Source organism: Nerophis ophidion, linkage group LG13 (assembly GCF_033978795.1).
Source record: "Nerophis ophidion isolate RoL-2023_Sa linkage group LG13, RoL_Noph_v1.0, whole genome shotgun sequence".
Taxonomy (NCBI): Eukaryota; Metazoa; Chordata; class Actinopteri; order Syngnathiformes; family Syngnathidae; genus Nerophis; species Nerophis ophidion.
Genome location: NC_084623.1, coordinates 39661377 through 39671690, shown reverse-complemented (window position 1 = coordinate 39671690; position 10314 = coordinate 39661377).

Sequence of the window (10314 nt, the reverse complement as noted above, 5' to 3'; positions counted from 1 at the left end):
GCTGATTATCGGTCCTGCTAGACACCGACCTCTATTTAATAATACAACTTTAACATTTGACAACCAAATAATAAAACAAGGTGACTCTGTAAAAAATCTGGGTATTATCTTCGACCCAACTCTCTCCTTTGAGTCACACATTAAAAGCGTTACTAAAACGGCCTTCTTTCATCTCCGTAATATCGCTAAAATTCGCTCCATTTTGTCCACTAAAGACGCCGAGATCATTATCCATGCGTTTGTTACGTCTCGTCTCGATTACTGTAACGTATTATTTTCGGGTCTCCCAATGTCTAGCATTAAAAGATTACAGTTGGTACAAAATGCGGCTGCTAGACTTTTGACAAGAACAAGAAAGTTTGATCATATTACGCCTGTACTGGCTCACCTGCACTGGCTTCCTGTGCACTTAAGATGTGACTTTAAGGTTTTACTACTTACGTATAAAATACTACACGGTCTAGCTCCAGCCTATCTTGCCGATTGTATTGTACCGTATGTCCCGGCAAGAAATCTGCGTTCAAAAGACTCCGGCTTATTAGTGATTCCTAGAGCTCAAAAAAAGTCTGCGGGCTATAGAGCGTTTTCCGTTCGGGCTCCAGTACTCTGGAATGCCCTCCCGGTAACAGTTCGAGATGCTACCTCAGTAGAAGCATTTAAGTCTCATCTTAAAACCCATCTGTATACTCTAGCCTTTAAATAGACCTCCTTTTTAGACCAGTTGATCTGCCGCTTCTTTTCTTTCTCCTATGTCCCCCCCTCCCTTGTGGAGGGGGTCCGGTCCGATGACCATGGATGAAGCACTGACTGTCCCGAGTCGAGACCCAGGATGGACCGCTCGTCGGGACCCAGGATGGACCGCTCGCCTGTATCGGTTGGGGACATCTCTACGCTGCTGATCCGCTTGAGATGGTTTCCTATGGACGGGACTCTCACTGCTGTCTTGGAGCCACTATGGATTGAACTTTCACAGTATCATGTTAGACCCGCTCGACATCCATTGCTTTCGGTCCCCTAGAGGGGGGGGGTTGCCCACATCTGAGGTCCTCTCCAAGGTTTCTCATAGTCAGCATTGTCGCTGGCGTCCCACTGAATGTGAATTCTCCCTGCCCACTGGGTGTGAGTTTTCCTTGCCCTTTTGTGGGTTCTTCCGAGGATGTTGTAGTCGTAATGATTTGTGCAGTCCTTTGAGACATTTGTGATTTGGGGCTATATAAATAAACATTGATTGACATTGATTGATGATCCAGAAGTCCACAAAAAAAGCACGGCAGATGTCACGAAAGTGCCACCCCTTGTCACACAGTCCCAAAGGGTCCCGGACCAAAAGGCAAAGTATATAATAACACATGAAAACAAATTGGAAACACAAAAAGATGACACAAGAGCACAGAGCTCCTGCCAACAGCAGCCACTACAGCGGTGCCATTTTCGGAAAAGAATTAATAAATACATTTAAAAAAATACCCAATCATGGCAGCCACCTGTTCCCAATTAGCCTGTTCACCTGCGGGATTTTCCAAATAAGTGTTAGATGAGCATTCCCCACACTTTCTCAGTCTTTTTAGCCACTTGTGCCAGCTTTTTTGAAACACGTTGCAGGCATCAAATTCCAAATGAGCCAATATTTGCAAAAAATTAAAAAGTTTCCCAGTTCAAACATAAAGTATCTTGTCTTTGAAAAGGATTTGCAAATCTTTGTATTCTGTTTTTATTTAAGATTTACACAACATGCCAATTTCACTGGGTTTGGGTTTTGTAAAACAATAATGTTTACTTTAGTGTCTGTGGAGAGGCGGAGCCCACGGGCCGACACCGGGATAGGACAAATCATGGTCCTACCCAAGATGGGGGCCAGGAGGCGGAGTATGCAGCGGAACAGAGAGGCGGGGCGCGCCTGGAGTGCCGCTGCAGCGATCCGAGCCAGGTGCGTAATTCATACACCAACTCTCAATCTGTGCATCTTCTCCTGCTATATAAAAGGGGAGGAGGAGCAATCGGGGCAGAAGGAGGAGAGACTGAGACAAACGATCAGACAAAAGACCAGACGAGTGAGAACCACGGAGAGCCACGGAGAGCCACGGAGCGACAAAGAAAAACACAGGAAGATGGGCGAATGAAAAGGAGACCGGCACGGGCAGAGGAGGAGGAACTGAAAGACTGACCGCCTGACACTGCGAGCGACTTTTATTTGCAAAAATAAAGAGTCAAACCTGTGCAAAGCGAAGTCCTCCGTTAATGACCCATGCAACCCACACGATGGCGGCAGGAAGCCGTTCACAGTGTCTTTTAACTTCAAAGAACCAGTGGACACTTTATATTACTTTGGAAAATGCAGATTCTCGGAAAGGTTAGCTGACAATTGTATGATTAATAATGTAAATGCCTCACAAATTAATGCTTGGCCTCCTTGGCATCAAATATATTTTCTAGGTTGTGGTCTATCAAGTAGCTTCTCTATTACTTGTATTCAATCAATTGAAACCATGAGTTGATTAAATGTCATTAAAAACAACAGGGCTGTTTACAACATCACAACTTCTGACCAGCTTTATATGTCGTCTTGGAAACACTCCAAACAAAGGCAGCGAGCAACTTTGCCTTGCAGTATACTCAAACCAAATTTTGCCAGGGTTTGTTTTTGTGCTTGTTAGCAGCATAGCTCAAAGAGTTATGAATAGATTTTAATGAAAACTTCAGGAAATGTCTGGAAAAAAACAACCCTTTCTCCCTGCTTTATGACCTGCCACACACAGACCTCGCACACGCGCGCTATGCAGGGAATTTTGGGAAATGTAGTTTCCTTACAGACTGCCCAATTCCAAAAGGGCCTTCAAAAAATTTTGCTGACCAAGTTCTAATTATATACCGTATCACGATGAGGTTACGACTTGTCCATGGTGTACGCCGCCTTCCGCCCGATTGTAGCTGAGATAGGCACCAGCACCCCCCGCAACCCCAAAGGGAATAAGCGGTAGAAAATGGATGGATTGATCACGCCACGGTAATATTGTGATGATTTTGATACCGAAATATGGCGGTATTTATAATACCGTTACATCCCTTTTAAAAAGTGTCCTTAAGTTGACAATGTTGGAGTCTAATACAGCGCATTTGTTGATATAAACAATTATCAAATAATAGTACTTGCATGTTACTTAAACATACCAAGTCTCCAAGGCAGAAGCAAATTCAAAATTATCCCGTAACAAACGTGTCGGCATCATTAAACTTAATGCGTCATGAGCTTAACTTGAAATTAATTATTTTGAGTACCGGGTTTCACTAAAAACAAACTCAAAGGCCTACTGAAATTAGATTTTCTTATTTAAACGGGGATAGCTGGTCCATTCTATGTGTCATACTTGATAATTTTGCGATACTGACATATTTTTGCTGAAAGGATTTAGTAGAGAACATCGACGATAAAGTTCGCAACTTTTGGTCACTAATAAAAAAAGCCTTGCCTGTACCGGAAGTAGCAGACGATGTGCGCGTGACGTCATGGGTTGTAGAGCTCCTCACATCCTCACATTGTTTATAATCATAGCGACCAGCAGCCAGAGCGATTCGGACCGAGAAAGCGACGATTTCCCCATTAATTTGAGCGAGGATGAAAGATTTGTGGATGAGGAAGGTTACAGTGAAGCACTAGAAAAAAAAAGGCGACGGCAGTGGGAACGATTCGGATGTTATTAGACACATTTACTAGGGTAATTCTGGAAAATCCCTTTTTTGCTTATTGTGTTAATAGTGTTTTAGTGAGATTATAAAGTCATACCTGAAAGTCGGGGGGCTGCGGTGTCTGCCAGTGTCTCTGACAGAAGCCAATGGAGGAGCCAAGATGACAGCTGCTGCAGGAGGACGCTATCTCCGCACAAGTCTCCGTTAAGAGCCGACTTAATATCATCATTTTCTCATCCAAAAACTTGCTGGTTGACATGTGGTAGAGAAACATGTTCGCTAAAGCTTCACAACAAACAAAGAAACACCGGCTGTGTTTTGGTTGCTAAAGGCAGCTGCAATCCACCGCTTTCCACCAACAGCATTCTTCTTTATAGTCTCCATTATTAATTGAACAAATTGCAAAAGATTCAGCAACACAGATGTCCAAAATACTGTGTAATTATGCGATGAAAAGAGACAACTTTTAGCCGTAAAATGTCCGCTCAACCATGAACTTCACAAACACGCGTCATCATTCCGCGACGTTTTCGACAAGAAACTTACCAAAGGCATGCAGTAAAAAATTGAGTGTGATGTAAGCTTGGACTTTAAATCCTACTGATTAGCTCTTAATCTTCTTTCCTTTATGCGATTTCAAATTACCGGTATTGAAATCAGTCTCCTCCATTTTGAAAATGATGACAGGGGAGTGTCACTCGTGACGTCACAAGTTTAACCAGGCGGTAAGCATGCGCTAATTATTTTGCGAAGCGAGTTTGACCCGGCAGTAATTCAAGGCAGGCGCATACTATATGCCCTGCGGCAATTCAAGGAAATATGGTATCTTGTCACTGTCAAATTTGCGGGACACAGCTAGCGTGTGTCATCAACATGCATTCACAATATAAATATAGTATTAAAAGCTTTATCATTGGCCAAATTTATATGAGTTTTTTGTTTTTCTTATGAGTTTGAGTTTATTTCGAACATGCAAGCATACAACATAATATATCACAAATTCCAGTTTCTCTTTTCAACATGTTCAAAAAAGAGTAGGAAGAAGCAGAGCTTATTTAATACTACCCCTTTTCTTTTACATAACAGTTGCTAAAACTTTTGTTCACTTCCTGTTCTCAAAGTCTTCACATTATACTCGATAAGTAATCACAATAAAAATAAATAAATCAATAATTGTTGAAGTAAGTTTTATTCCATACGATGAGATAAGTAAGATTATTTTGAGAATGAAAGAATGAGTTATACAAACTGTATCACAGATCTTTAGTAGATCAGGCATTTAGTGTTCCTCACCTTTTTTTTTTATCAAATTGCTGGCATTTGCAAGTTTCTTTGGCCCCATGGTGGATTAATACCGAATAAAAAAGCATAGAGATTGAGTGACCAACACTTGGGACTGTTTATTTTGGACACTTGTGTCATTAATAATGAATTAAAATTATGTTTACAGAATGCTGAGGGACAATAAAATGGAGTTGTGGGCCTAAAATTGGACACTTGTGAACTAAGCCATCTGCAGTCTTTTCACCTGTGCAGATTGGCGCCATCAAAGAAAAGCGCCGCCAGTGACGGACGACGGAGAAAATCTGCAAACAAACGATTGCCGCAACACTACAGAAACATTATGAAAACTAATCTCCTCCCCACCTTCGCGTCCTCGTCTTCCTCCCTCGCACTGCGTCATCTGTCCAGAAGGGTGAGAGATGGGACGGCGGGTTTAATACTCTCCCCCTTTACGCCTCCCCCGTCCCCACCAGCCAGCCCTGGGAATGATAGATGGACGGACGGAGGAAGGAAGCAGAGGAGGACAGAAAGATTAAAGAAGAGAAGTCTGAAGGTTCATAAATCCAAAGTGGGAGACCTGGCCCGCATCCCACACTAATAAGATCTGCCGGAGATCCATGATGTGGGCGAGAGGGAGACAAAGAGGAGATGGGGAGCGGCGTAATAGCATTAGAAATAATCTAATCATGGCAATAAGATGTGAATGGATGAGCGCGAGATCGGTGATTATGTAGAGGAGAGATGGCGGCGCCTTGATGAAGCTCGGAGGCGTGAGGACAAGCCCTCATTGGGGGGTCTCGGGTTTTTATAGACCACGTTGAAAAGCACCGTGCGCAACTTTTCGGCCCTGTTCAAGATATTTATAGACGAGAGGAAGAGTCAATGACAACAACAACAGTTGTTTTGTTTGTCGAATGTTCCCAACAAAGTTGTGACACTTTGCATCTAGTTAGCGTGTGTTTGCGTATACCAGTGGTTTTCAACCTTTTTTCAGTGATGTACCCCCTGTGAACATTTTTGTAATTCAAGTACCCCCCTAATCAAAGCATTTTTGGTTGAAAAAAAGATAAAGATGTAAAATACAGCACTATGTCATCAGTTTCTGATTTATTAAATTGTATAACAGTGTAAAATATTGCTCATTTGTAGTGGTCTTTCTTGAACTATTTGGGAAAAAAAGATATAAAAATAACTAAAAACTTGTTGAAAAATAAACAAGTGATTCAATTATAAATAAAGATTTCTACACATAGAAGTAATAATCAACTGAAAGTGCCCTCTTTGGGGATTGTAATAGAGATCCATCTAAATTCATGAACTTAATTCTAAACATTTCTTCACAAAAAATAAATCTTTAAAGGGGAACATTATCACCAGACCTATGTAAGCGTCAATATATACCTTGATGGTGCAGTAAAAAGACCATATCTTTTTTTAACCGATTTCTGAACTCTAAATGGGTGAATTTTGGCGAATTAAACGCCTTTCTGTTTATCGCTCATGTGGTGATGACGTCAGAACGTGACATCTCCGAGGTAATACATTGTTCAACACATTGTAAACATTGGGTCTCAGCTCTGTTATTTTCCGTTTTTTCGACTATTTTTTGGAACCTTGGAGACATCATACCTCATCGGTGTGTTGTCGGAGGGTGTAACAACACTAATATGGAGGGATTCAAGTTGCACCACTGGCCCGAAGATGTGAAAGTGTCTTCCGCCAGACCCCCATTGAATGTACCAAAGTGTCTCCACATTTTACCAGCGATGAAAGACATGGCACAGAGATGTATGGATAACCTGCAGATGCGTTTGCAACGATAGTCAACTAAATCACAAAGGTGAGTTTTGTTGATGTTGACTTATGTGCTAATCAGACATATTTGGTTGCGGCGTGACTGCCAGCTAATCGATGCTAACATGCTACGCTAATCGACGCTAACATGTTATTTACCGGCGGTGCTAAAGCAGACATGACACAGAGATGTATGGATAACCTGCAGATGCATTTGCAACGATAAAGTCAATGAAATCACAAAGGTGAGTTTTGTTGATGTTGACTGCCAGCTAATCGATGCTAACATGCTATGCTAATCGATGCTAACATGCTATTTACCGGCGGTGCTAAAGTCGACATGGCACAGAGATGTATGGATAACCTGCAGATAAATTTGCAACTATATTACGTTTCCTTCCACCCACATTTAACGCGAAAAAACACTTACCAATCGACGGATTTAAGTTGCTCCAGTGTCAAGAGATGCGAAAGTCCTGATCGTTTGGTCCGCACATTTTACCGACGATGCTAACGCAGCTATTCGGCCATTCAATGGCTATGAATAGTGTCAATAGCTATTCGCTCAATAGCTTCAGTTTCTTCTTCAATACTTTCATACTCAAACCATCCGTTTCAATTCATGCGTAATCTGTTGAACCGCTTAGCCGCTGAAATCCGAGTCTGAATCCGAGCTAATGATGCTATATCTTGCTATGGTATCTGCCATTGTTTGTTTACATTGGCAGCACTGTATGACGTCACAGGGAAATAGATAGTCGCATCCCAAATAGCGTAAATCAAGCACTTTAAAGCTTTTTTTAGGGATATTCCGGGACCGGTAACATTTTGAAAACAACTTGAAAAAATACAACAAGCCACTGGGAACTGATTTTTATTGTTTTTAACCCTTTTGAAATTGTGATAATGTTCCCCTTTAACATCAATATTTATGGAACATGTCCACAAAAAATCTAGCTGTCGACACTGAATATTGCATTGTTGCATTTCTTTTCACAGTTTATGAACTTACATTCATATTTTGTTGAAGTATTTTTCAATAAATATATTTACAAAGGATTTTTGAATTGTTGCTATTTTTCAAAAAAATCTCACGTACCCCTTGGCATACCTTCAAGTACCGCCAGGGGTACACGTACCCCCATTTGAGAAACACTGGCGTATACGACGGAGGGGCCGTTGTGATGGTAAGCATGCACTGTTAGGTGGATGAAGTGCAGCCGCGCAGCCGTGACCTGACTGGGATCAGATAAAGTGCTCGGTCACCTCCCTCCTCTCATCCAGGACCCCCTTGCCCCCCCACCACCGCCACACTTCTATAACCTCCCCGTGTCCGCCAGGGCACATTTTTCATGGCCCAGCTGTCGGTGGGCCGTGATTGGTTGGCTCGGCAGACAGATAACCGATAGGTTCTGATTAATAGTTGAGGCCCAAGAACTTCCTCATTGATCAACAGGACAGGCTGGGGGAGGAAGGGCGGGGAGAGAAAAAGCATGCCCTGTCGCTCTGCAAGTACTGGCTGATAACCCTGATAGTGTGTGTGTGTGTGTGTGTGCGTGCGTGCGTGTGTGTGTGTGTGTGTGTGTGTGTGTGTGTGTGTGTGTGTGTGTGTGTGTGTGTGTGTGTGTGTGTGTGTGTGTGTGTGTGTGTGTGTGTGTGTGTGTGTGTGTGTGTGTGTGTGTGTGTGTGTCTTATTTACAAGCACACACATGTACAACAGTGCAATGAAAATGTGTTGCAGATGTATCTGGCGGGTGCGGGTCAGGTGTCCACAAATAGCAAATATCAAACCGTACAAAAGCCTAAAATACGTTAGTGTAACTTAAAGGCCTACTGAAACCCACTACTACCCACCACGCAGTCTGATAGTTTATATATCGATGATGAAATATTAACATTGCAACACATGCCAATACGGCTTTTTTAGTTTACTAAATTACAATTTTAAATTTCCCGGGAGTTTCATCTTGAAAACGTTGTGTAATGATGACGTGTACGCGTGACGTCACACGTTTTTAGGAAGTATGAGCGCCACGCACACACACAGCTAAATGTTGTCTGCTTTAATGGCCTAATTACACAGTATTTTGGACATCTGTGTTGCTGAATCTTTTGCAATTTGTTCAATTAATATTGGAGAAGTCACAGTAGAAAGATGGAGTTGGGAAGCTCTAGCCTTTAGCCACACAAACACACGGTGATTCCTTGTTTAAAATTCCCGGAGCTGAAACTTTACAATGGATCAGAGCGCGGTCAAGAGGACATGGATCAAGATGGAATGTCAACCAGCAGGTTTCGGTGAGAAAATTATGGTTGAAAAGTCAGTTCTTACTGGTGAAAAATTGAGCTTGTGCCGTCCATAGCTGCCCGTGGAGACACCCTTCCGGCTATCAGGTAATATTAAACTCACTAAAACACTAGCAACACAATAGAAAGATAAGGGATTTCCCAGAATTATCCTGGTAAATGTGTCTAAAAACATCGCGTCTTTTTTTTAACTCGTTTTTTTTTCTAGCCCCTCGCTATCAATATCCTCAAACACGAATCTTTCATCCTCGCTCAAATTAATGGGGAAATTGTCGTTTTCTCGGTCCGAATAGCACTTTTTGTTGGAGGCTCCCATTAAAAACAATGGGAATATGTGAGGAGCCCCCACACTTGCGACGTCATCGTCTGCGACTTCCAGTAAAGGCAAGGCTTTTCTCTTAACACCGACAGTTGCGAACTTTATCGTGGATGTTCTCTACTAAATCCTTTCAGCAAAAATATGGGAATGTTGCGAAATGATCAGGTATGACACATAGAATGGACCTGCTATCCCCGTTTAAATAAGAAAATCTCATTTCAGTAGGCCTTTAAAGGCCTACTGTAACCCACTACTACCCACCACGCAGTCTGATAGTTTATTTATAAATGATGAAATATTAACATTGCAACACATGCCAATACGGCCGGTATAGTTTACTAAATTACAATTTTAAATTTCCCGCGGAGTTTCCTGTTGAAAACGTCGTGGAATGATGACGCGTGTTTGTGACGTTATTGGTTGGAGGGGACATATTAGCCCGCACCACTAGCGGCTAAGAGTCGTCTCTTTTCATCGCCCAACTACACAGTATTTTGGACATTTGTGTTGCTGAATGTTTTGCAATTTGTTAAATTAATTAATGGAGACGTCAAAGTAGAAAGATGGAGGTGGGAAGCTTTAGCCTTTAGCCACACAAACACACAGTGTTTGCTTGTTTAAAATTCTTGAAGGTGAAGCTTTACTATGGATCACAGCAGTCAAGAGAACATGAATCCCGACCACTTGTCAACCGGCAGGTTTCGGTGAGAAAATTGTGGTAAAAAGTTGTTTCTTACAGGAGATCAGCAGAGTTTGCACCGTCCATGCAGCTACCGAGACTTCCCTCAGAGACTGGCGTCAACACACCTGTGGACACATCCCCTCCGACTATCAGGTACTATTTAACTCACTAAAACACTAGCAACACAATAGAAAGATAAGAGATTTCCCAGAATGATCCTAGTAAATGTGTCTAAAAACATCTG